At 41.6% G+C, this 6,259-nt stretch overlaps 1 pseudogene; it reads left to right on the top strand.

The window, feature by feature from the left end:
- The first annotated feature begins 4,611 nt into the window (after window positions 1–4,611).
- On the top strand, window positions 4,612–5,526 carry LOC119841935 (annotated as a pseudogene).
- The last annotated feature ends 733 nt before the right edge of the window (window positions 5,527–6,259 follow it).

The following is a 6,259-nucleotide window of genomic DNA, read 5'->3' as shown; positions in this document are numbered from 1 at the left end:
AGACATTTAAAAATATTGTCACAAACTCAAATGTCCTTTAAAAAACAGTTTTGATTTAATTTTTTCCACCAGCTCTATGTCACAATGCAAACAATGACAAGTGATTAGAAACACCATCTTTATTTATTTTTTTGCCAGGACCTGCACAGATGTTGCTGCACCTCAAAGCTTTGGCATAAGCCACTGTGAGTGGGTGTAATTTACACACTGACTGGGCAACAAGAGCGGGGAAATGAGGCGATAAGAAAGTGGGTGGGGAGAATCATAGAAAATCAGGGTTGGAAGGGACCTCAGAAGATCATCTACTTCAACCCCCTGCTCAAAGCAGGACCAATCCCCAATTTTTGCCCCAGATTTCTAAATGGCCCCCTCAAGGACTGAACTCACAACCCTGGGTTTAGCAGGCCAATGCTCAAACCACTGAGCTATCCCTCCCCCCAAGCAGGACCTGCTTCAGTGATCAGTGGTGTAGATGTAGGTCCTTCTTTATGAATGAAGTGATTAATAGATGATAGAGGTCACGGATAGATCCATAAGCATTAGCAAAGGGGATCTGACCTCAGATCATTGCTCTGAAGAATATAATGTCCGGAGAGGTGTAATTATCCCCCAGGATAACATCCATTCATAGAATCATACAATATCAGAGTTGGAAGGGACCTCTGGAGGTCATCTAGTCCAAACCCCTGCTCAAAGCGGGACCAATCCCCAATTTTTGCCCCAGATCCCTAAATGGCCCCCTCAAGGATTGAGCTCACAACCCTGAGTTTAGCAGGCCAATGCTCAAATCACTAAGCTATCCCTCCCCCCCCCCCTCCATTAGCTAAACTCTTTCCCTGCATTGCCTGACATGTCCTTGTAATTAGTCCTGTGTTTGCTGCAGGGTCTTCTGAGAGATTCTGCTAATTAAACACTCAGAATATCAGGAAGGAGATGAAAATAGAAGTGAGCTCTTAATACAAACCGTATCAGCTCTTTAAAGGAGACCCAAGCTGGTGAACCCAGTCTCTGGCCTTCTGGCAAATTCTGATTCACTGGGGGGGAGGGATAGCTCAGTGGTTTGTGTATTGCCCTGCTAAACCCAGGGTTGAGTTCAATCCTTAAGGGGGCCATTTGGGTATCTGGGGCAAAAATTGGGGATTGGTACTGCTTTGAGCAGGGGGTTGGACTAGATGACTTTCTGAGGTCCCTTCAACCCTGATATCCTATCCTGTTTTTTGAGGGGAGGGCTAGCTCAGTGGTTTGAGCATTGGCTTGCTAAACCTAGGGTTATGAGTTCAATCCTTGAGGGGGCCATTTAGGGATCTAGGGCAAAAATTGGGGATTGGTCCTGCTTTGAGTAGGGGGTTGGACTAGATGACCTCCTGAGGTCCCTTCTAACCCTGAGATTCTATGAGATTTATCAGAATGGACAGAATGTGTTTGTTTCCTCAGCAGTTTATCAACTGAAATGTAATATTAGCCATATGGAACAAATAGGAAAATGTTCAGAACTAATGGCAAAATTCACATTGATTTTTGTGGAGTCAGGATTTCAGTCTATATATCTAGCTATTCATGCTCAAATCTAATGTCAAGATATGCTCAGAACTATCTAACTATTCCTGTTTATCTATATCTAATCTAACTCTTTGCCTTTTTGTCCATGTCGTGAGAGGCGGTCTATCTATCCATTCATACATCATACATCTGCTGAGAACATATGCAACATTATCCATCTAATCACCTAACTCTAGCTACCTGTCTGAATAATGTGAGATCCAGTGGTTCACCCATGTGCTTATAAAAGAACTTACAGCTCAGAGACATTATCGATTTATCTATCTAATCTCCAATTTCCAAAGTAACTCATCCATATAAGAATTCTATGCAACCAACAGTTTTCTAATTTTTTCTGTGGAAAGCCATCAGCTTTATCTGTCATGTTTCAAACTTGCTACATTCACAATGCCATACACAGTTCATGATTCCATTATTATCTTGTTTCCCCACCCCCTTTATATTATTTCACTTAGTATAAATGCTGGGCATATGGGAAAGTAATTTATTTTCTTTAATGTAAAATGTACAAAAGTTCAAAAATGAGGCAACATTTTAATTGGAATTCTGTGAACATTTCATTCATTCATTTACTTACATTGTCTGATTTCCATTGATCTCTCCTTCCCTCCCAGTGTAAAGTGGACAGTGGACAGTGGACTCCCTGCCTCAAGGGGCCTAAACAGGTAATCATTCATGGAAAGTTGTGAGACTCTCAGATCATATGGTGAAGGGAGCCATATAATAAATATCTGGGTGATACAATCTCATACCACCCCAAGCAGTCCTGATCCTATGAACATCAAAAGAAATCTGAAACATATTTTTTATGAATCAGTTCATACTAATGACCTACTGTCATAAATATAAAGGGAAGGGTAACTACCTTTTTGTATACCCTGCTATAAAATCCCTCCTGGCCAGAGACAAAATCCTTTCACCTGTAAAGGGTTAAGAAGCTAAAGTAACCTTGCTGGCACCTGACCCAAAATGACCAATGAGGAGACAAGATAGTTTCAAATCTGGGGGTGGGGGGAGGGAAAAGCTTTTGTCTGTCTGTGTGAGACCTTTGCCAGGAACTGATAAGGATGCAAGCCTTTCAACTCCTGTAAAGTTAGTAAGTAATCTAGCTAGAAAATGCATTAGGTTTTCTTTGTTTTGGCTTGTGAAATTCGCTGTGCTGGAGGAAATGTGTATTCCTGTTTTTGTGTCTTTTTGTAACTTAAGGTTTTGCCTAGAGGGGTTCTCTATGTTTTGAATCTGACTGCCTGTAAGATTATCTTCCATTCTGATCTTACAGAGTTGTTCTCTTATCTTTTTTTGTTCTTCTAATAAAGTTCTGTTTTTTAAGAATCTGAATGGGTTTTTTGGGTCTTAAAAATCCAAGGCTGGTTTGTGCACATCTTGTTTTTTCTCAAGCCTCCCCAGGAAAGGGGGTGTAAGGGCTTGGGGGGATATTTTGGGGGAAGATGTCTACAAGTGGGCTCTTCCCGGATTCTTTGTTAAATCGCTTGGTGGTGGCAGTGTACCAGATTTTAACGTGAGCTAGTTCTCAAGGGAAGAAAGAAATATATGCCTTGGGGAAGTTTTAACCTAAGCTGGTAAGAATAAGCTTAGGAGGTCTTCATGCGGGTCCCCACATCTGTACCCTAGAGTTCAGAGTGGGGAAGGAACCTTGACACCTACATTTTCATCTTTGCACCAGGCAAAGGATAAAGAATGTACTGCCACACTAATTACATTCAAGCATTTATGCTTTATCCTTTACTTGATATCTCTCTGCCTATCGTGCAATTGATTTCAATGGGAGCAGTTCAAGCCTCCTTCCATTTAAGACAAATCCAATTAGTACTTGCTTCCAACCCATGCCAAAATTTCAATAGCTGTCCATTTTCTTTCCTCCATAATGCATATTTTGAAAGTCATGTGGTTAAGGTACTGCAGGGAAAGTCAGGAGTTCTGTGTCCTAGTCCCACCTCTGCCACAGATGTCCTGTTTGACCTTGGGAAAGTCTGTCTATGATTATATAGCTGTTCATATGCCTACACCACCTTCTACACCTCCACTGTATATGAGCATCTCACAAACATGACTGAACGAATTTATTTGTCCAACATGACTATAAGGTCAGGAAGCATGAGCCCCTTTCTACAGATGGGAAACCGCGGCACAGAGAGACTGAGGATAACATTTTCCAAAGCACCTAAGTGACTTAGGGTACTGAGCTCTGAGAGCCACCCCCTTGCCAAGTTTCAGAGCCTGGGCTCCAGCTCAAGCAGGAATGTCTCCACTGTTATTTTTGGCCCTGTAGTGCAAGCCCAAATCAGTTGACCCAGGCTCCGAGACTTGCTATCCCAGTTTTTTTTTTTTTTTTTGCTGTGTAGATGTACCCTTCAGACCCAGATCCTTAAAGGGAGTTAGGAACCTCGCTCCAATGGGAATTAGGTGCATACATCCTTTTGAGGGTCTGAACCTAGGACACTTAATCTCATTTCCAAAAGTAATTCAGGGCCGGATTCTTTAAGTATCTAACTCCCATTGAGATTTCAGGCACCTCAATACTTTACAAATATGACCCCATGGCACTTAGGAGCCGAAGACACAATGAAAGTCAATGGGATTTAAGCCCCTAATTCACATACTTTGAAAACTGTACCTTAAGTCAGTTGTCCCAGGACTGTGGCAGAGCTAAGGCCAGAATCCAGGTCTCCTTCACTCCAGTGAAATTTCTGTGATTCTTTTGCAAGTTTTTATTATTATTATTATTATTATTTTAGTTTGAATCCCAGTCCTGGCAACAGTTACTTCTTTTGTACCTATAACAGTGTATGTAATAGATCTGTTCAGGATCATAAGCACTATACCACCTTTGAATGTATGTATCACACTCCCTCCTACTGTTGTCACTTAAGTAGCAATAGGGTAGTGAAATGGGGCACGAGAAACCTGGTATGATGACAATGATGAAAGAACATATAGATTACATAACTACTTAACCCTTTAATAAACTATATTATATTTCCAGTAATTTCATTGCAAATTTTCCCCCCTCAGGTTAATATTTGCCGAATACATGGAGTTGGAAAATCAAACCACAGTGACTGAGTTTATTCTCTTGGGATTTTCCAGTGATCCACAGCTCCAGATTTTCCTCTTTGTGGTGTTTTTAATCATTTACCTAATCACCCTGATGGGGAACATGCTGATCATGTTGGTGATAAGAGCTGATTCTCATCTTCACACCCCCATGTATTTCTTTTTAAGTAATTTATCCTTCCTTGATATTTGTTTTTCCACAGTCACAGTGCCTAAGATGCTGGAGAGCTTCCTAGCAAAATGGAAAACCATTTCTGTTGGTGGCTGCATTGCCCAGCTCTTCTTCTTTCTCTTGTCAGGCTGTGCTGAAGTTTTCAATCTCTCAGCAACGGCTTATGACCAGTTCGCTGCTGTATGCCACTCACTGCATTACTTGGTAACTATGAAGAAGCAGGTGTGCATTCTGCTGGTGGGAGGTGCATGGACAATAAGTTTCTTATATTCCTTGGTGAACACTCTTCCCATGATAAAGTTAGACTTCTGTGGACCCACTGAGATCAATCATTTCACTTGTGTGCTGCCTCTACTTCTACTGCTCTCCTGCACTGAGACTTTCACCAACAAAGTGGTGCTTCTTTCTTCTGTTGTATTTGGCTTGAGCTCATTCCTCCTCATTCTGATATCATTCACATCATCTCTACCATCCTGAGTATACACTCCGTAGAAGGCCGGCATAAAGCTTTCTCAACCTGCAGCTCCCACCTTATTGTTATGGGTTTGTTCTACTCAGCAGCCTTTTTTCGGTACATGAAGCCTACCTCAAAGATTTCATCAGATCTGGAAAGACTGGTCTCCATCCAGTACAGCATCTTAGCCCCCATGTTAAACTCTATCATCTACACATTAAAAAACAAGGAGGTGAAAACAGCTGCATGGAAACTTTTAGGGTAAGTCAGATGTTTTTCAGACAATGTCAGAACTCCTTAAATAGTGTCAGGTTTCAGAGTAGCAGCTGTCTTAGTCTGTATTCGCAAAAAGAAAAGGAGTACTTGTGGCACCGTAAAGACTAACAAATTTATTAGAGCATAAGCTTTCGTGAGCTACAGCTCACTTCATCGGATGCATTTGGTGGAAAAAACAGAGGAGCGATTTATATACACACACAGAGAACATGAAACAATGGGTTTATCATACACACTGTAAGGAGAGTGATCACTTAAGATAAGCCATCACCAGCAGCGGGGGGGGGGGAGGAGGAAAACCTTTCATGGTGACAAGCAAGGTAGGCTAATTCCAGCAGTTAACAAGAATATTAGAGGAACAGTGGGGGGTGGGGTGGGGGGGAGAAGTACCATGGGGAAATAGTTTTACTTTGTGTAATAACTCATCCATTCCCAGTCTCTATTCAAGCCTAAGATAATTGTATCCAGTTTGCAAATTAATTCCAATTCAGCAGTCTCTCATTGGAGTCTGTTTTTGAAGCTTTTTTGTTGAAGCATAGCCGCTCTTAGGTCTGTAATAGAGTGACCAGAGAGATTGAAGTGTTCTCCAACTGGTTTTTGAATGTTATAATTCTTGACGTCTGATTTGTGTCCATTCATTCTTTTACGTAGAGACTGTCCAGTTTGGCCAATGTACATGGCAGAGGGGCATTGCTGGCACACGATGGCATCTATCACATTGG

This window comes from Dermochelys coriacea, chromosome 13, assembly GCF_009764565.3.
Source record: "Dermochelys coriacea isolate rDerCor1 chromosome 13, rDerCor1.pri.v4, whole genome shotgun sequence".
NCBI lineage: Eukaryota > Metazoa > Chordata > Testudines > Dermochelyidae > Dermochelys > Dermochelys coriacea.
This window is presented reverse-complemented; position numbering and strand designations above follow the sequence as displayed.